Below are 22,355 nucleotides of genomic sequence, written 5' to 3' on the forward strand. Positions count from 1 at the left end.
TACTGCTCGATCGTTCGGTGCGACTCCAATTCCTCGCCGATGCCAGAGCCGGAGCCAAAGCGGCACCAAAAGAGCCCTGAATCTTTAGGTTGATAAATCAGAATGATCAACTCGTTATTGATTGCGTATGGATTGTCACCGAAAAAACTGGATCAATAAGAACTAGCGAACAGGGTACGACCATTTTAAGCTAGTGCTTGATTCTTCTCTCTCTCTCTCTCTTTTCTCGAAGGTACAATGGCTGAAATAATTGTCGCTCATAAATACGTATTATCACGTGGTTGTTCAAGAAGAAAAGTTTTGATCTATGGCAGCTTTCACAATCCCAAACAGCAGCCACGGCAGGAGAAATGAGGTGCGCTGGAACCGACCGCCTGAGGGTTGGATGAAATGCAATGTTGATGGTGCCTTCTATGAAGATCAACGGCAGTGGTGCGAAAACGGGCTTGACGCACTCACCATGGAGGCACTTGCTTGCCGGGATGGCCTGGCCTTGGCGCAGCTTGCAGGTGTTCAGAAGGTCTGGTTGGAGACCGATTGAAAGGCCTGATGCGCCTGTGGAACGAAGGTATCAATCAGAGATCGGCTGTGGTTTCGGTCCTGCGGGAGGTCCGGGATTTGAGCTTGTGCTTTCAAGCTTTTAAATTTTCTTCCATTAATCCAAAATGTAATAGAGTAGCTCATACATTGGCAAAGCCGGTCACAGGTGATGACAGTCCGGTTGGTCACATGTTAGCCCGACTTGCATTGAGAACCTGATGATCGCAGATTGTAATCCAGGAACTACTTGATGAATGAATCTCCCTAGTCGTGCAAAGAAGAAGAAGAAGAAGACGACGACGACGACGACGACGACGACGACGACGACGACTTTTGCCATCGTCATTTGAACTGTACTTGTTTGTACCCACGAGAGCCCGTGCCGAGACCCCTTGCATTACAGGCGTCAACGAATTCGACTCCCGCGTATATATAGATTATAGAAGAAAAAACCACGAGGCACGGCCGAAGGCAAGAAGAACCGATCGAGGAAGAAAAGTAAAGGAAGGGTGGACGACCGTTGAAATAGTGGGATCTTTGTGTTATTTTTTCATCTAATATAAAAGTGTTATTTTTTCCCTCAAATAAAATTCCTTTCTCCCCTTTTATATTTTAGAAAAAAAAACGTCCGGTGTTCTCAGGATTGGAGCATTGGATATAAATAAAATAAATGAAGAGTTATCAAGTGCTCAAAATAAAATGTCATGTTCGTTTGTTGGTTTCAGCCAGGGCTTATCAGTCATGGTACAGTATTTTCCTCTCATAACAAATCAGCACTAGCCGGATTTATCAACCCAAAAACCAACCAACGAACAGGCTAAATGTAACTGCTCACAGTCTTGCTTCTAATCAGACGCATGTTCCTTCCTGTTCGTTTAGCTCTATCCTCTTACAGTCTTCTTGGGAGCCTTTCTCCCTTCTAAGTGTATTCTGTTCTTAATTTTAATACAAGTGCTTCTTATAAAAAAAAAAATAAAAGAGGCCCAATGCCTTTAATACAAGTGCTTCTTAAAAGAGGCCCAATGCCTTTAATAAAAAGAGGCCCAGTGCTTCTTAATTTTAATACAAGTGCTTCTTGGGAGCCTTTCTCCCTTCTGAGTGTAATCTGTTCTTAATTTTAATACAAGCGCTTCTTATAAAAAATACAAGTGTAATCCAGTGGTACAACCCACAAGAGGCCCAATGCCTTTCAGGAGGCTAGGCCGTCTTCTTTAAACAGCCCAGTTAAGCCTTAGAAAACTGGGCCGTGTGTCGGCATGAGAGAAACGGGCCAGAAAGTTAGTGCTCAGCACACCACACCGTTTAACAATCCATAATACTCTCGTCGGGACGTTCGGATGGATAGATGTGGCTTCCTACTCGGGCCGTCCGCTCCCTCCTTGTGGGGGGTACGACCCCGGATACCCATGACAGGTCATATGGGCTATGCCTCCAGGGGTGGCCTAGCCCGCAAGAAGGAGCCTTGCGGGGCACGGTTCTGCTCGGCGACCCCCGCAAGGCACGGAGAGGATATCATGAAGATGTTACGAGATCTGATAGGATACGTACGATCCCATGTTTCTTGTAATCTGTTATTACTTTTCGGTTATCTCTCAGATCTAACCGACTTGTAACCTTGCCCCCCAGACTATATAAGGCGGGCAGGGACCCCCTACGAAAACACGGCAAATCATACGATAGCTAACACAAACCAACAGACCATAGGAGTAAGGTATTACGTCATACTGACGGCCTGAACCTGTATAACTCGTGTGTCTCTGCTGCCTTCTTGTTCTTGATTACACGCTCCTCTGCCGATCAATCTACCATCGCGGGATACCCCTCGGTGGACTGCCGACGATATTCTGTCAACAGTTGGCGCGCCAGGTAGGGGTGTGCGTGCTGTTTCCTTGTCGAACAAGATGGTTTTTTCCGTAGGCTCTTCGTCCCTCCCGCAGCCCGGCCAGATCTTCACGGTCGGATCCATCACGTGGGTCATCAACGCCGATGGAGTTGGAGAGCTTCTCGAGCCGGTGCAGATTCATTCTGCGCCGACCACCCTCGCACCTGCAACCGCAGATCCAATCTTGGAACCACTTCCGGGGTTGACTCCATCAGCCACTCGCCGCTCGCTTCCTTGCTACCAGAGGAGGCATGTCAACAATGACGATCTGATCAAATCTATCGATCGGGTCGGTATGAAACTCGCCGATTGCCTCTCCATTGCTGAGTCGGCTCTGGACACCCTTGTTCAGCACCGAGCACCCTCTGATCCTGATCTATCGATGTTCAATGCTCGGCAAACTCCAGGGCTCGCCGCCCCGCCCTTCGGGCTGGCCAACACCGCAGCTACATATCAGGACACCCTGAGGGGCAAATTCGCCGACCAGCTTCCACCAACCGTCAACATGCTACACGCCGGCTGGGGTCTCGGAGCATCTCTCCAAACTATCCTTGAGGAAAATCCGGACTCCGAATCTCAAGGATCCACCGAGCCCCTCGCCGAGACCTTCACCAAGCAACCTTCTCTCCTGCCTTTCCGGGGTGGCGCAATCTTCAACGTCAGTATCGACAGCCCCCCTCGGAACAGTGAAACAGATGAGGAACGCGCTGCCCGTGAAAACAGGAACGCCAACTGCGCGCAACGGCGTGATAACGAACACGCCATTGCGATGGCCGAGGCCGCTCGTGATAACCAATTTGATTCACAAGGAAGGCCCCTCCATCGCAACCTCAACGAAGAATTCCTCCGCATTGACGGCCACGATGTTTTCAAGACTCCGAGCGCTAATCTGGCCATGGCCGCCAACAAACTTGCTCACCTCCCGTAGACGCCCGAGCTCGCCAAGGTCGCCGCTATGCTTAAAGCGGCACACTATCAAGTTAACGAGATCCGAGAAGTTCAGAGACCTTCATGCTCCACAAGCGTGATCCGCCGATCAGCTGATCCTAGATCTAATCGCCACCCAGTCAAAGCCGCTTCGCTGACCAGTCACCACCTCCCTAGGGGGGAGTTGGAGGCCACAACGCCGAGCATCATCGCCAACACGACCAAGAGGTCGAACAGGATGCCTGAGTGCACCTCAGCAACCTTCGGGATGCACGACGGTGTATTGATCAACGACGTTTTGGGTGCCATGAAGATGAAGTACGATGTTGCTAGGAGTACGAGCAAGAGTACGGCAACCCGGACTCAGCTCTAGAGTCGATCGTCGCCGGCAATACTACCAATGTCGGCCCCGACAGCCCGAAAGGGCCCCCTATGTTCACCAGGGCACTTCGAACGCTCCAGTGGCCCCGTGGTTTCAAAATCACCAGAGTCGAGCCCTATGAAGGAAGGATGAACCCAACTCAGTGGCTGCAGGCTTACGCCACCGCTGTCCGCGCCGCCGAAGGAGACACCAACGTCATGGCAAACTATCTCCCTGTCATGCTCACACCAGCCGCCATGAGCTGGTTCACAAGCCTCGCCCCAGACTCCATCGGCTCTTGGGAAGATCTAAAGAGAGTCTTCACCGACAACTACATGGCCACATGCAGGCGGCCGGGCACCAAGCATGATCTCAACCGCATCAACCAAAAGCCATCTAAACTACTCCGCAGCTACATCAGACGCTTCTCCGAGATGAGGAATTCTATTCCCAACATCACGGAGGCCAAAGTCATCACCGCCTTCGTCCGAGAACTTCATCACCGAGAACTCCGTTCTAAGTTCAATAGAAATCCACCTACCGGCATCGGCGAGATGATCACAACCGCCAACCAGTACGCCGACGCCGAGGAAGCAGAGGTACGTTTTAACAAAGATACGGGCACTAATCGCCCGCCTCGCCGCCACGACGACCGCAACGACGACCAGCAGCACAATGTTCGCCGCCACGATGACCGCAACGACAACCGACAGTACAATGATCGCCGCTACGACGACCGTAGTTTCCACCGGGACAGCGGACGTGATCGGCCAGATGGATTCAAACCTAGTCAGAATCGCCGCCGCCGACCAGATCACTTTGTTGCCAACGTCAATGAGCCACGTGCAAAGCGTAACTACGATGAGCAGTATAAGAAGATCCTCGATGGTTCGTGCCCCCTGCACAAGAACGCCAAACACAAGATGAAAGATTGCCTTGGTTTGGCTATGGAGTTCCAGGAGAAAAAGTACAACGACGATAATGGTGGGAACGGAGGACGCTGACCACCAGGGGATAATAATAATGCCTTCCAGGACCACGACAAGGTGGTCGCCACCATCTTCGGGGGTTTCACCTCCAACGAAAGCAGAAGGGAATGGAAGCTTGTCGCCCGACGAGTGCTCGCCGTAGTTTCAGAAGAAACTACCACCAACCCCAGCTATCGCCCGTGGTCCGAAATCTCCATCACCTTCAGTAGGGCCGACCAGTGGGCGGACATACCCTACACAAGGCATTTTCCCCTCGTCCTTAATGTGACTGTCCAGAAGGTGCTCTTCAGAAAAGTCCTCATCGACGGTGGGAGCGCTTTGAATCTACTCTTCATCGGGGCCCTAAGGGAGCTCGGACTTAGGACAACAGACCTCACACCCTTAGACTCCTCCTTCTGGGGCGTGGTACCTGGCAGGGCATCTAGACCACTTGGGGAAATTACCCTACCAGTACAGTTCGGCACGGCAACCAACTACAGAGTGGAGCATATCAACTTTTATGTCACCGACTTCAACACCGCCTACCACGCCATACTAGGGCGTCCGGCTCTGACCAAGTTCATGGCCGTTCCACACTATGCGTATTTGGTGTTGAAGATGCCTTCGCCTGTAGGAGTCCTATCTCTACGGGCCAACCTCTCTATCGCCTACACTTGCGAGACAGAAAGTCTCACCCTCGCCGAAGCCACCGACCTCTCCATCCAGATGGCCAGCGTGGTCGCCGAAGCCAAGACCGCATCTGCTGATGACATGGAGATCCCAGAGCCTCCCCGGACCTCCGCCAAGTCCAAGGAAGTCAAGGAGATCGGCCTCGGCCTCGACGACCCTTCCAAGATGGTGAAAATTGGGGCTCACCTTGACCCCAAATAGGAAAGCGCACTCGTCTCCTTCCTACGTGCCAACGCCGATGTGTTTGCTTGGAAACCTACAGACATGCCGGGGGTACCACAGGAGAAGATCGAGCACTCCTTGAATGTCTCGCCGATCGCTAAACCGATCAAGCAGAAACTTCACCGATTCGCGCCGGACAAAAAGGAGGCTATTAGGGTAGAAATAAAATGACTCTTAGCTGCCGGATTTATAAAAGAAGTGTATCATCCAAATTGGTTAGCTAATCCTATTCTTGTTAAGAAAAAGAATAAAGAATGGAGAATGTGTGTTGATTATACTGATCTCAACAAACACTGCCCTAAAGACCCCTTCGGCTTGCCTCGGATAGACAAGGTTGTAGACTCCACCGCCGGCTGCGAGTTGCTCTCCTTTCTCGACTGTTACTTAGGCTACCATCAGATCTCCCTCAAGGAGGAAGACCAGGTTAAAACGTCGTTCATCACACCTTTCGGTGCATACTGCTACACCACTATGTCCTTTGGACTAAAGAACGCCGGCGCGACCTACCAAAGGGTTATCTAGACGCGCCTCGACCAACAGATCGGACATAATGTCGAAGCCTACATCGACAATGTGGTTTTCAAGACTAGAATCGCCGACAATCTTATCACCGACCTTGAAGAAACTTTCTCCAACCTAAGCAAATACCGATGGAAGCTGAACCCTTCAAAGTGCATCTTTGGAGTTCCATCCGGTATCCTGCTCGGCTACATCATCAGTGCTCGGGGCATCGAACCAAACCTTGACAAAGTCTCCACCATCACCAACATGAAATGGCCGATGTGTGTCAAGGATATACAGAAGCTTACAGGCTGCATGGCTGCGTTAAGCCAATTTATCTCGCGCCTTGGTGAAAAAGGGCTACCTTTCTTTAAGCTCCTTAAGGCCTTCGAGCTTTTTTCTTGGTCGGAGGAGGCAGACACAGCTTTTGAGCAGGTCAAATTGTTTTTAACAAAACCTCCAATCATGACAGTGCCATGACCAGATAAAACTCTGCTGGTTTACATCGCCGCCACCTCTTGAGTTGTCAGTACGGCTATTGTCATCGAACACGAGGAAACTGGACACGCCTACAAGGTACAGCATCCGGTCTATTTCATCAGCGAGGTACTTAATGAGCCCAAAACTCATTATCCTCAGGTGCAAAAGCTGTTATATGCAATTTTAATCACCTCACGCAAGCTCCGACATTACTTCGAATACTACAAGATCACCATGGTCACTGAGTTCCCTCTGGGAGACATTCTCCGCAATAAAGAGGCCAATGGTCGTATCATCAAGTGGGCTGTTGAGCTCGGCACCTACTCCATTGACTTCAGAAGCAGGCCGACCGTAAAGTCGTAGGTGCTCGCCGATTTCATCGCTGAGTGGACCGAAATCCAAGAACCCATCACCGCCACTTGCCCCGAGCACTGGGTGATGTACTTCGACGGCGCCCTTAATATCAATGGGGCTGGTGCGGGCATTCTGTTCATCACACCGACAAAGGATAAACTCCGATACGTTCTTCGCATACATTTCTCGGTCTCCAACAACGCCGTGGAATACGAAGCATGTCTCCATGGCCTCCGTATAGCCGTCGAGCTCGGCGTCAAACGCCTCATGGTACACAGGGATTCCGCGCTAGTTATCAATCAACTTAATAAAGATTGGTCCTGTTCTAGTGAGAAGATGGATGCTTACTGCGCCGAAATTAGGAAGCTTGAAGGGAAATTCTATGGCATCGAGTACCACCACGTGGTACGGGATCAAAACCAAATAGTCGACTAGCTATCGAAGATAGGATCTTCTCGCACCACGGCTCCATCGGGGGTCTTCGTTCAGGACCTCTTGACACCATCCATTAAGGAAGACAAGGAAGTTATAGAAGTACCCCCTGCCGAGCAGTTGGTACTCACGATACCTTCGCAGGTCGCCGATTGGAGGGAACAGTTCATCAAATACCTCTTCAATGATGAAGTACCCGCCGACAAAATCGAAACTGAACGACTAATTCACTGAAGTAAGCACTACGTGTTGGTGGACGGTAGCCTGATGAGGAAAAGTGCCAAGGAAGGGATACTATAGAAGTGCATCATCCAAGACAACGGTGTGAATCTACTATCTAAAATTCACTCTGGCTCCTATGGCAATCATGCGGCTTCGAGAACACTGGTCGACAAAGCTTTCCGAGCCGGTTTCTACTGGCCCATGGGCATCTCCGATGCTGAAAATCTCATTCGACGATGTGAGGGTTGTTAGTTTTTTGCCAAGCAAATACATGTACCGGCACAGGAACTACAGACCATCCCAGCTTCTTGGCCATTCTTATGCTGGGGACTGGATATGATCGGACCTTTCAAACCAGCGCCAGGAGGTTTCCAGTATGTGTATGTGGCCATTGATAAGTTCTCCAAGTGGATTGAGTACAAACCACTCGTCGCAGCTACTGCTAAGAAAGCAGTCGAGCTCTTTGAAGACATCGTACACAGATTTGGTCTCCCAAATAGCATCATCACCGACCTTGGGACAACTTTTACCGGCCATTATTTTTGGGACTTCTGCGAAGAACGGTGCATCTCTGTTAAATACATTTCCATTGCTCATCCTAGAGCTAACGGCCAGGTCGAACGAGCCAACGGTATGATCCTCGATGCCCTCAAAAAAAGGCTCTATCAGAAAGAAGAAAAGCATCCGGGCAGATGGCTCAAAGAACTACCAGCTGTGGTCTGGAGACTGCACACTCAAGCTAGTCGCAGTACCGGCGTATCTCCATATTTTATGGTCTACGACTCAGAGGCCATACTTCCAGCGAATATTGCATTCCAAGCACCAGAGTAGAAAACTATGATGAAGACCAAGCCACAGCTGTTCGGACAAAAGACATTGATCGGGCCGAGGAAGAATGTCTGATTACTTGCGTTCGCACATCCAAGTTCCTCGAAGGTCTGCAGAGGTATTACAACCGTAATGTCAAAGGTCGTTCGTTCGTGATCGGCGACCTCGTCTTACGTCGGAAACAAAAAACCGAAGGGCTTCACAAGCTGTCTTCACCATGGGAGGGCCCTTACGTCGTAAAAGGTGTTACTCAACTAGGGTCTTATCGCTTATGCGACTTAGATGGACTTGATGTTCCCAACTCCTGGCACATAGAGCACCTTATATGTTTCTACCCCTGAAATAACATAGATATGTATTCTTTACTTTAATATTAATAAAGTTCTGGTCTCCATAATTTCTCCCCATTTTTCCTTCATCATAAGCTTCACTTACCGTTAGCGGGCTATACGCCACTACGTAACAGCCTCCAAAACGCTCGCCAAGTATGCCCAAATCACCGAGCACGATTTCTCCAAATCGCCGAGCACGGTAACTCCAAAACGCCGAGCACGATTTCTCCAAATCATCGAGCACGATCACTCCAGATCGCCGAGCACGATTTCTCCAAATCGCCGAGCACGTTAACTCCAGATCGCCGAACACGATTTCTCCAAATCACTGAGCACGTTAACTCCAAATCACCAAACACGACCTCTCCAATTTGCCGAACACGTTAACTCCCGATCGCCGAACATGACCTCTCCAATTTGTCGAACACGTTAACTCCCGATCGCCGAACACGACCTCTCCAATTCGCCGAACACGTTAACTCCCGATTGCCGAACACGACCTCTCCAATTCGCCAAACACGTTAACTCCCAATCACCGAACATGATTTTTTCCAAAAATTGCCTACTATGCTTCCTTCGGGTCGCATAGGTTTTTCTACAAAAACAACAACGGTCTTGCGTTCCAATTTTTGCAACATAGCCCGTCGATCGTCAAGCAGCACACCTTTTTCCTTCTGTTTTCTATGGAAACGACCCAATCTCTGACTACATCCTACACGTGCTTAGGGGCTGCGCCCTCTGCGTTACGGTTGGTCGGTTGTGGTTCCTTGGCCATGCCTATTCGTCCTACACGTGTCAGCGCCTCTGCGGTAGACGTTATGGACTATGGGCTAGTCAAGGCCTAGATTTCGAGCATGAACTAAACGCTCGGATGCCGCTTTTGACATTTCTCTCGCCACGTTACTCAAGTTGGCTGCTGGGCAGCACGTTTTTTCGCAATAGTAACTCCGGGGGACACCAAGGCTCTAACATCCCACCAAACGTACTATGAGCTCGGTGCTCTACGTGTTGGGCGATAGGCCACGGTCTTATGACAACGCCTATTTCTCCAACATAGCATGGGCTCCGCGTTATGCGTTATGGATCACGACCTAACTAAGGCATCAAGTTTAGTGAAAACTAACTGATCGAACAAAGCTTATATTGCGCATAACTACATCGGGTTGATAATACGACGATTCTTCATAGCCAGATAAATCAAGTATTACAGGCGGTAATATCCGGGCAGTTCGTTAAGCTTCGCCAACAGTTTCTGTTTCGCCAAACAGGTCTATATCGCCGATAAGCACTTTCGCCACATCCTCAACGTCATCCTCTAGCTACTGGGTTTGCGCATCGCTCAGCCCATCGGCGAACCCACCACCTATTGACTGGATGTCGACGGACGGATAATGGGACCGAACCACCGCAAGGGCATGAGTAGCGGCGGTCAAAACGGCGTCGCGGTTGAAGTTTTTGAAGTTCTCCCACGCTGCCTTGCATCTCTGAACAATGGTGTCTAGCCCTTGCTACCTACCATCAGGATGGGGCGCCGGTTCAATGTCGACGCAGTCAAGCACTGGTTTTATTGTGGCAGTTATAGTGTTGAAGTTGTCCTTCTGGACTTTGGCTTCCTATACCAGCACATCGAACTGTGCCTTGGTTTTATGTCGATAATCTGCAAGAATTACAATGGTTTGTCACAGCAAAAAAGTATTACGATGTCACTTCCGATTAGGGGAAACCTACCTTTTAGTTCTTCGGCCAGTTTATCTGCTCGCTCTGACTCCTTTGTTTTCTCTTGTCGGATTTGTTCGATGGTCTGGCGAAGCTGGTTGAGTTCTGCATCTTGCTCTACAAACACAAAAGATAAGAAAAGGAAAAAATATATACGACCAATTACTACAAAGCACATTATGTGAAAAAGAATACCGGATTTTAGCTTGGATACATCCTCCAACTGCTGGCACTTCCGGTCGAGCTGCTCAGTTTTACCATCGAGTTCTCTATTTTTCTTGCTCAACTGCTCGGACATATTCTTAAGTTCCTCGGATACAATCGCCAGCTACTCGGATGTCTTCTTCAGCTGTTCGGACGAAGCCATTAGTTGCTCAGACAAAACCCCATTCTGATGTTCAAGGTCCTGCGAGTTTGACTCCGTAAGGTCCCGCTCGCGCTGGGCCCTCTGAATACTTTTCTTCGAAAGGCTTAACACCTCTCGGAGTATCTTATTTTCCTCGGCGAGGGGCTCCATCCTCTTTATCAGTTGGTGCCATTGATCGGCTGTCCGAGCTATCCCCTGTGGATTAGCAATGAAAGAGATAAACCTTGATCTTTCCGACAACATATATCGGTGTTATTGGCGTGGCACTCACCTCGATTTGAGTCATAACTCTAGCGACAGCGGATTTCAACCTCTTTATCTCCCTGGTGGTGTTTTCTTCCTCCACGACTACCACCTCTTCCCCGCGTTTCCAGAGAATCCAGACGGACTGGGGCTCAGGTGCGGCATGCTCGATCTCCATGACCTCATCCTCCTCCGCCATCGCTTGAGGCACCACCGGGGGGCTCCGCGGTCAGACCGCCACTCCGACCACTCCTGGCATCCCTGTGGGTGACGATGTTTGCTCCTCAGCCATTGACAGAGTCACATCTGTAACCTCCGGCGCATCAACAACAGCCGTAGTTTCCGCTTCCAAGGTAATGACTTTTTCGGTCGTAGCCGTGGTTGCGGTCGCCGATGCGCCCGTTGTGTATGCCAATGATTCACCATCGCCAGGTCTGCTGGGAGCGGCGGCTGGCCCGTCCTCTGTTCGTCGAGCACTAGGGGACTCCTGGACGGGAGCAGTCGTCGTTTTTTCTTCTGAGGTCACGGGCCTCGGCGTTGCACTGCGTAATATCGGCTTCTCAGTAACAAGGAGAAATCAAGGAACAATATTATTACTCCAAGGCAAATATACTTACGGTTTGGTCTTCCGATTGATTTTCTTGAATCGGCGATGCCTGCCTGACCCTCTAGGCGTGGCTGCTTGGTCGGCTTTATGGGAGGACTCCTACGCCTCTACAGTGGGCTGCCGCTCTTCTTGGTACCCGGGGGCACCCCCTTCTGTGCGTTGTTCGGGGACTTCGGTAGTTTGCATCACAGGGACGTCCACCGTTGCCCGACCATAACTTTCCCGTGCTTCATGCTTGGGAGCGTCAGCATCCGCCGGTGCCTCCGTCGTGCTTGGCGGAAGTGCTGACTGGTCCTCGTCATCGTCCGACCACTCAAGCATAGCCGTTCGTCGTGGCCGAACTGCTCGGTCCTCTCCAAGAGAGATGCCGCCTGGTTTGTGTGCATGAGAGCTAGCGGTTTTTTCTCCTTTTTTGGACCGGCTCGTCTACTGCTAGTCTTTTCCTACAGACCTTCTCTGACACTGGGGATGGACTATCCGACGAGGAGCTCGGCTCATCCTCTTCGGGCTGCAGCGGCCACCGAGGATCTACTCCTTTCGGCCAATTGGCTCTTGGCACATTTGAAAAATATATTGCCCTATCCTGTGAATGTATCTTTTCATAAGTAAGTCAGTCCTATGCTCAGCAATTGATGCCTAGTCGATGCGAAGTGAAAGGGTTACCTGAGGAGGTGGATTGCCGTAGTTGAAAGCCTTCGTTCCTTTCGGCCAGCTGAATGAGACATCGGAAGTAAATAGATCTATGGCATGATCTATTACTTCTTTCTTCGTCAGGCGGTCTGTGCTTTCACGGGTACCATCGTTATCACCTTTAAAGTCAAACGCCGGGTAGGCCCTCTCTTTGTAGGGTTGGATGCGCCGCACTATGAAGCTAGCTGCAACCAGTTCACCCCTAAGCTCCACGCCCTTAATCAATTCCAGAAGTTCCATTACTTGCTCCATGTCAGCGTTGTTGGGTCTCTTCGACCAGTTACTATGGTTAATCGGGATGTGATGGACGTCGCATCGAATCATTGGGTGACTTTGTTTGATATAGAACCATCTAGAGTTCCAACCTTTCAGGGAGGTATTCAGCGTAATGTTGATGTATTCGCTGGCCATCCCATCCCTGAGCTGCAGGTACACGTCGCCGACCACCTTTGAACCATTGCCCCCCTTCTTCTTTAGACAAAACAGATGCCTGAAGAGGTTGAAGTGTGGAAGAACACCAAGAAACGCCTCGCTGAAATGGATAAAGATGGACACATGCAGTATGGTGTTGGGGTGCAGGTTGCAGAGGCTAATCGCCCAAAACTCCATAATATCCCTCATAAAGGGGTGGACAGGAAACCCTAACCCTCGCCAGAAATAATCTTCAAACACAACAGCCTCATCAGTATGTGGTGTTGGGAAGGGCTCACCACTAGCCGGCCACCATCCAGCAGTGAGGCGGTCTGGGAGAACGCTCGCTGCCACCATCCTATCGAGATCTGCCGTCGACGTCTTCGATGGCACCCACTCCTCGTCGCGGCTGGCTCCGGTGGCCACTTTCTTTGGCTTTGCGGCTCCTTTTTTTGGCGCCATTTCCTATGGATTGGTCCTAGGGTTGGAGGCGAATGATTGCGATTGGTGAGGAATGTGGAGCGTAGGGAGTGCAAAGGAAGGAAACAGGGCGGCTTGATAGAGGTAGGAGGCGATGTATGTGGCGGCGCGGTTATAAAGCACTTTCCCCACTCTCCCTTGAATCTGAGGGTTTTTGGGAAACCGTTCCTGCGATCAGCGCTACTTTGACTCCTCCAAAATGGTTTAATGTGCCGCAACTTGGGCTATCACGTCACAGTAGCCCACACCACTCATTTATCACCGCCACTTATTCTCCGAATTCTCCGCATTTTATTGATGCTTAGTAACTGATACTGTACAACCATTACTCCGAATTTCTTGCCGCGGTTTGATTTATCCAATATCTATGCCAGAAACATGAGGACTGGCTACCTGCTCGGATGGTTTACTAATTTCTGAGCCTAGCACCACGTGACTACGTCACCTACTGTCAGGCTCAGGGACTAAGTGGGCACACTTCACCTTACGGTGAATGTGTTTGTTTTTTGTCTCGAGGCTACGCTCAGGGACTGGCTGCCTGCTCGGACGGTTTGCTAATTTCTGAGCCTGGCACCACGTGACTATGTCACCTACTGTCAGGCTCGGGGACTAAGTGGGCACACTTCACCTTGCGGTGAATGTGTTTGTCTTTCTGAAAGACTCCGAGCCTCTAAAAGATAAAACCAGGTATTTGTACCCTCGTTTTCAGATTCTAAGTGGGCACACTTCCCTTTACCATGCAGGAATTTTTAATTTTGGACTTGAGCTCCTTACACCCTTATGACAAGCCGTGCTCAGAACACACTGCTCGGCGATGTTGTATGCTGCTCGGCAGCTGCTCACAACTGCTCGGTGACTCCTTATGGTGGTTAGACCACAATTTGGACAGCTCTGTTTTGGTTCGCACCTACTCGGAAAGTCTCAAGACGACGTTGCACAACGGGTACAAGGCGCTCAGGGACTAGCTGTGGGGGGTACGACCCCGGATACCCACGATAGGTCACATGGGCTATGCCTCTAGGGGCAGCCTAGCCCGCAAGAAGGAGCCTTGCGGGGCACGGTTCTACTCGGTGACCCCCGCAAGGCACGGAGAGGATATCCTGAAGATGTTACGAGATCTGATAGGATACGTACGATCCCATGTTTCTTGTAATCTGTTATTACTTTCCGGTTATCTCTCAGATCTAATCGACTTGTAACCTTGCCCCCTAGACTATATAAGGCAGGCACAGACCCCCAACGAAAACACGGCAAATCATACGATAGCTAATACAAACCAATAGACCACAGGAGTAAGGTATTACGTCATACTGATGGCCTGAACCTGTATAACTCGTGTGTCTCTACTGCCTTCTTATTCTTGATTACACGCTCCTCTGCCGATCAATCTACCATCGCGGGATACCCCTCGATGGACTGCCGACGATATTCTATCGACACTCCTATTAGAAAAAATCTCTCTACCCATCTCATACCCCTGCCTCCCTGAAAAAGAATTCCACCGCTCCAGACTCTAGAAACGTCAAGAAAGCCCCGTGCTCTAGTCTATCGCTCTATCTCTATCCACGCGCACAGAACTGCCCATTCTCGGCGGACGCCGTGGATGCCGAAGATGACGCAACCGCCCTAGCCTGCCACCACTATGTAAAAAACAATTTTTAGCAATAGGACAAATTTTTAGTGACGTGCTTGGGAGCCCAGACACTAGCCGCCCCTATAAATGGAACAACAAGGGTGGCTGGTGATACGAGCCGACCCTACAAATAGGTCTGATTTGTAGGGGCGGTACACTCACCAGTCGCCCCCGGCGTTGCTATTTGTAGGGGCGGCTGGTGATTGAGCCGCCCCTACAAATGCCTCCGTATAAATACCTCCGATTTGTAGGGGTGGCTCAGACCCACATATAATACAACTACAGCACCTTCTTCCTCCTCAGGCCACTCACCCCAACCCGTGAAAGAAAGGTGGGAAGGTCTTGGGCATCTCTCAAAAATTGCTCTACTAAGAGGGAAGGTTTTGGTCTCAACAATGATCGGTTTATGCTGAGCCAATGATTATAATTAACCGAACCCTTTTTTATAAAAAGAAACAATTCGACACCACTTAACCATTTAATAAAGATAAATCTAATGAACATGTTAGATCTCATCTATCATCATGACCAGTGGGGCATGAGGCAGAATCATGTAGGCCGTAGAAATAACAATAGACTCGACGACCCTAACTTATTACTAATATCAGTGGGGCATGAGGCAGAATCATGCAGGCCATAATACAATAATAAGATCTTAGGGCTAACATATCTTTCAACCTATCTTTACTTCAATGGTCTCGTGATGCAAACTGTTCGTGAAAGCGCTCGATATCGGCTAAAACAGCTAATTTAGGCATAACGTACAGTTAAAGTCATGCCTTATTAGGAATAGATCTACTAAATATCGATCCCCACTCCACGGTGCTAATAGTGGGGTGTGAGGCAGAATCACACAGGCCATGATAACGGGCCGTGGAATGGTTCTCTCTAGCCAATAGATCTACTCAAAACGCAACATGCCTTAACCGCACGTTATGCACGATCAAGATTGATGTAAAACAACCGATAAGACATAACTCATCGTTTAAGGTGTAGATTGGATTAGTTTTAGGCTAGCAAACGATGGGTCAAATAAGATATAAGGCCGATCTAAATCAATCTCAATCGGACAGAATGATATTGCTGTAATTAGATAAATAATAAAAGCAATAAATAATATCGGTAACTTAATGAATCTACCAAAGACTACTATTCTAAGGTAGAGCCGATAACTTGACCTTGATCTAATTTAAGTAGTGGGGTGTGAGGTAGAATCACACAGGCCATACTTGAATTAAACAAGAGTCGATAACTAGCTTATGCCAGAGCCACAGTGGGGGTCGACCGGATCGATGCAGCCATACAGACAGCAGTGGAGGTCTACTGGATTGATGTAGCCATACTTGCTGAAGAACTCGCCGAGATCTACTCTACTCCTACTCCTAAGGGGTGGCCGGAGCCAAAAAAGTAATTGACTTGTATTTGGATTGATTGATTGATTCTTTTTATAATAGTCGGGGTTTGGTATTTATACCCGGACCCTGTGCATGACTCATATCTAAGCATGACTTATTACAATTTTTGAGTCTAGAGAAAATATTCCTAATTTAAGATAACTTGGACTCTAATCTTTCTCTTTTTGTAGAGTTCGGCATGCTTCGTCCTAGCGCCAAACGTAGCCTCTGTTGTTATCTGCTAGCGCTATCTGTGGAAAGCTGATTCCATTTTCTGCATCTGAATCAGCTGGTCCCGATCTGCACGTAATTGATTCTTTGGTGACATGATTTTGGGAGCTTTCGGGTCCCTATAACATCTTCTTCCAAATTTTGGTGTAAACAGTGACAAAGATAGATAACTAGACTAAAATGATAGAGTATGATTTTAGAAAATTTTAGAAAAAAAAACCATCACATTTGGGGTTAGTATGAGGGAGAAAAACTAGTTACAAGTTTCAGCCACAGATTAAAAAGAGAAATCACACTTGTTCATCATTGATCATCATGAACAGTTGCGATTTTTCTTTTTAATCTCTGAGTAAAATTTGTAACTAGTCTTTCTTCCTCATACTAACTCTAAATGTGATGATGTTTTCCCTAAAATTTTCTAAAATCTTACCGTATCAAGTTAGTGTGTTGATTTGGTCATTCTTTTCATTTGACAAAGTTTGAGCACTTCAATTTTTCAAATTTTAAAAAAATAACAAGTTCGAACGAGATTTTCAACCATTAAATGATTTCAGCTGAAAAAGTGATGAATACCAAAATTGTATAACTCATCAAGATCTACAACTTTTATTTTGATCATTTCTTCATCTGACAAAGTGATATTAAACATTGTTCACAAATCAACATGTTTCTCGTATAGTTCATGAAACTATGAGTCATATGTGAATTTATGGACAATGTTTACTAATACTTTGTCACATGAAGAAGCGACCAAAATAAAAGTTATAGATAGTGATGAGTTCAATAACTTTTATGTTTACGACTTTTGTTGTTGAAATCATTTAAGGTTTCAAAATCTTGTTTAAAGTTGTTATTTATTGAAATTCAGAATTTCAACTATTCAAATTTGGTCAAATGAAAATATGATCAAAATAAAGTTGTAAATATTGATGAGTTCCACAACTTTGGTATTCATGAGTTTTTCATCTGAAATCATTTACTCTTTAAAAATATTATTTCAAGTTGAAATTATTTGAATTTCAAATTTTGAATCGTTCAAATAAAGTCACATGAGAAGATGACCAAAATAAAAGTTGTACATGTTGATGAGTTATACAACTTTTATGTTTACACCATTTTTATTTTATTTCATTTAATGTCATAAAATTATAGTCGAAGTTTTAAAATTCAAATTTTTAATTTTTGTTTTTTTGTTTTCTACATTGTTTTTACTACAGTTGTATATATATATATATGCATATATAGAATAATACAAAATATTATATTTGTGCATATATACAATTATTTTTATATTACTTTGTATTTTTTGTGATATAAAAAATACAGAATTAATAATTAAAAAAATAGAAAATATTTGTAGGAGAAGTTGGATCAAGAACCGCCCCTATAAATGTATTTGTAGGGGCGGCTGGATCAGGAACCGCCCCTACAAATTGTCCTGAGTATAAATACAAGGGGGCTCGGGTGTTAACATGTTGGGCGCTCTCTTCTTCCTCAGACGCCGTCAGGCTGCCCACATTTTCCCCGGCGCCCCGCCGACACCACCTCCTGGACTTGTCCCGACGCCCGCGCCCCATCTTCGCACCCCCGAACCTCTCTCGACGTCCATACCCGCACACCCTATCTCCACGGTGGCTAGGGTTTTAGAGCCTCGGCCGGCGGCGCTAGGGTTTTCGACCTTGAGGTGTCGTGGGCCTGCTCCCCGCTCTCCCATGGCCCAGGTGCGTCGGCATCCGTGCTCCCTCCCGCGGCGAGCGGCCACGGTGCCCGAGCTCTCCAGCGTCCGCACTCCTTCCCTAGCGTCCACACCTCCAACGGCGGGTGGCCTCTGCGCACCTCCACCGGTGTCCGCACTCCTTCCCATGCTCTTCGGCGTCCGCGCACCTCCACCGGCATCCGCACACCTCCATCGACGTCCGCGCTCCTCCATAGCTTCCCCTACACCTGACAGGTAATTCAGATCCACCTTGAGTTAATTTGGCTTTTGTGTTAATCAACCTTGTTGGCTCTGTGATAGTTTATTTATTTACTTAAAAGCAAATTCGGTGTGGTGTTTGGTTCTAGTGCTAGCGGAAACGCCCTTGTGATTGTTTCTTTTCTTGAGTCCTATAGATATAGATCGACTAAGACTGGTGACTTGGTTTTTGTAGGATCCTATTTTTCTGATGATTTGCATGTGTCATGTGTGTGCTTCTATGTGTACCATTGAATCTAGTTTATGTGCCAATTGGGGACAATTAGGTGGCTACCACCTTTGCATCCCATTCACTGAACAACTAGCATGACAAGATGATCGAGATGCCAGGCATTGCTCCTCTAAACAAAGACAACATGGCAGATATATATAGCTTATCAATCCATAGCTTAGAGTGTAGGAGATACTAATAATGATGAATTGATTATGCTTAGAGATGAGCTGCATCAAGCTGGATACATAAATACTACATATATATATGCATCTGCAAGTCTTAGAGTATCATTTACTACAGCTTTAGGCTTATATATACTGCAATTATTGAGAGCGATCTAACAAACGTGAGAGGTTTTATCGACAAAGCACGTACTTAGCAAGCAAGCTGTGATCCAGCCTAGACACAGAGTAAACTCCTACTACATTGGTATGGAAGAACAGTCAAACAGTCGAGCTCGATCTAGCAGGCCTCTAGCCTAGGCAAGTCTGTGTGTCTGTCTGATGAATATATGCAAATAAATTCTCTCCCAGATGAATACGAAACCTTTCTAAACCAAACTGGCATTGACATGGAGTACATCATCAATCAGCCTGTCTAAAACTTGGAAACCTTTTTAGTGATATAAAACGTACTACATATAGTATTATCCACATCGCTAAAATCTGTGTTGGCTCTTGGCTGCTAGTGAACCCTGACCGGTCAAAGGGTTCATGCATGCATAAACTGGTGCTAGGATAGCAAAATTCAAAACACATCAAAGAGTACTAGCTATACTATTATCAATCTGCATAATTAATTTAAATTGCGGAAAATTAAAAATGGACTGAATGAATGAAACATTATTGCAATTTGGGTATGTACTGTGTGGTGGGGGGCTTGTCGGCCTCCTACAACAGCCATTGTTATTGCAACTGGTGGGATTAAACAATCTTTCAGTCTCAGGAAGATGAGGAGCGAACTAACAGATATATAATAGTGGGCACATGCACAGTGGCCAGCCTAGTGCATAAATCACAATGATGTCACCCTTGGAAAGGTGGTGTATGTCAGCCTACTAGTTAAGCTATTTGCTCCTGCTGGTCATGTCATTAGTCAAACAAAGTTCAGGGATTCCCATTAGCTAATTAAGGTGTAGGCCTTGTTGCCTAATTTGGAGACAGTCGCCACACATTTTTGCAGTAGATTAAGAAGCACTTGATGCATGTCGTAGCACGTAGTGCACTGCATTTGATTCCATGTGTATCTAAACCCAGGGTTCAGGTTCAGTGATTTTGGGGATTAGTGGTTTCTGGTATTGTCCGACTAACTAATTAGCACCTGCATGCCTGTGTTGTTCTTGAGAAAGTAGTCGCTATGACTTGGCAATGGCAGCTTAATTATGTTAGTTAACTATCCAAGGCATGCATGCGTTTTGTAAAAGGGAAACGCACACTACTACAAAAATATTTTTTAGGTGGCTACCACCTTTAAATTATTTTGTAGAAACTATGGATTTATGTTTCGTGTATTGCCTTAGCTCAAGATCTCATTGCTTAATTTGTGTTCAGCTCAACATCTCATTGCTCTATCTAAAATGTAAAGCTCAATCTTCACGAATCAAGAGCCTCTGCAATGAATGCCTACATTCAGTTCATAACGTAGATTTCCTCATATAAAAAGAAAAGCGATCATGTACTATCTATTTACTGACGTTTTAAATATCTCATCCATTCATCCTCAGTCTGTTAGGTTGCCGCAGTTGTGTTTTCAATTTTAGTGACATAATTGTACTGTCCGAGAGGCTGAATGTAAATAATTCAATATTAGACTTTTAAGACATCACATAAGTTTGGCGGAGTACATCTTTTATTTAATTTCAGACTGTTTTATTTAGATATTACAGTAGCTTGCTACGTCCCATATTATGCTCTGTTCTATTTTTTTAGTGACTTACTTTTAACTTAGCATGCCTAATATGAACTTTCAACCCTAGCTTGATGCTGCTTGTGATGCAGCCCTAGCTTGATGCTGCTTATGATGCAACCCAAACTCGATTTGATAATTTAAACTGAGCAGATGTCACTGCTAATGATTTGATAATTTCAACTGTGCATATATGCTACTTTCGATTTTGTTTCCATTGTCGATTTTGATCCCATTGAGCAGATGCCAATGATTTGTTCCCACTGTCTTTGATATATTGTTGTTTGTTACCTGAGCACATACTACTGATGCTTGCTACCTGTGATGCCAAATTAATTTGAATTGAGCACATGATGGCTTCTACTGAATTGAGCACATGTTAGCACTCTCTGTCTCAAATATTTTGAATTGATGGCTTCTACTGAATTGAGCACATGTTAGCACTCTCTGTCTCAAATATTTTGAATTGAGCAAATACTACCGCTGCCTGTGATGCTCTCCTCTCCTATTGCGGGCTTATGCAGCTTGTGAACTACTACTAGCTAGTCCTACTACTATTACTCTTCTCTCTACTCTGTACTACTAAGTGCTGTTCCTGCTGCTCTTCTCTTATTTTTCTACTCTCTGCAAATTTAAAATGCCTAAGTGGTGGCTGCTTGTTGTGCTTGCTTGCCCACTACAAACTAAATTTTTAGACTCTACTTAACTACTGTTGCTGCTATGTCTCTAACTCACTCTGTTGACTCTACTTAACTACTGCTGCTGCTTACTGATTTTTTTACTCTTCTCTCTTATTTTTTGACTCTGTACTATGTCTCTACCTCTTTTACGGTCTTCTAACTCTACTCTACTGAACTACTACTACTCTACTTGCTACTGAACTACTACTACTCTACTTGCTACTGCTAGCTACTCCTACAACTACTAGCTAGCTGCTACTCTACTCTCTTCTCTAGTTGTGGGCTGCTACTCTACTCACTTCCCTATACTACTAAGTGGCTCACTTCTACTACTCTATCTATGACTACTACTAGCTGCTACACTTCTCTACTCTCCTCTCCTCTACTCCTCTACTATTACTCCTCCTCTACTCTAATCCATTATTTACCACATCGAAGTTATCAGATTTTGATATGTAGTCAACTCCTATCCTCTATGTTTGAGAAGCAGCTGCTGCTTTTTTACACATTTTTCTCTCTATGTTTGTTAAGCAACTATTGCTTTTTTTTGCCAAATCTCCCCTCTCCTCTCTTCTCCTTTGTTTTGTCGATGATGAAATTATCTAAGTCCATACATTATATGGAATATGAGCTGATGATCAAGAACTTGTGAGGAATTTGGCATCATTAGCAGTCGCCCCTACATTACCTTCTCCTCTCTTCTCTGTTATGATGCCTTGATGCTCCAAGTTCAAGATTAGATTATGATTGACATGTTTCCGAGGCCTCTACTACTGCTACTTCTCATTTTTTGATATATTGTTGTTTTATAGGACTACTTTGGTTTATAGACCTTTTTTATTTCTTATACCTTCTCGCGTACCTAAAGCACACTTTCTTGCATCTATTAGAACAAAGCATGAAATAATGTCGCGGACACCAGACAGTGCAGCCCGATGCCCCAAGCATGATGAGCAGCCAACCTATGAGGAGCAACCACTAGAGGACCAGCTTACTCAGGAACAGTTCAATAACGAGGTAGAAAAGGATCTAGAAGTGATGCTTACTCAGGAGCAGTGTGATGAGAAGGA

Source organism: Miscanthus floridulus, chromosome 1 (assembly GCF_019320115.1).
Source record: "Miscanthus floridulus cultivar M001 chromosome 1, ASM1932011v1, whole genome shotgun sequence".
In the NCBI taxonomy this organism is placed as follows: Eukaryota; Viridiplantae; Streptophyta; class Magnoliopsida; order Poales; family Poaceae; genus Miscanthus; species Miscanthus floridulus.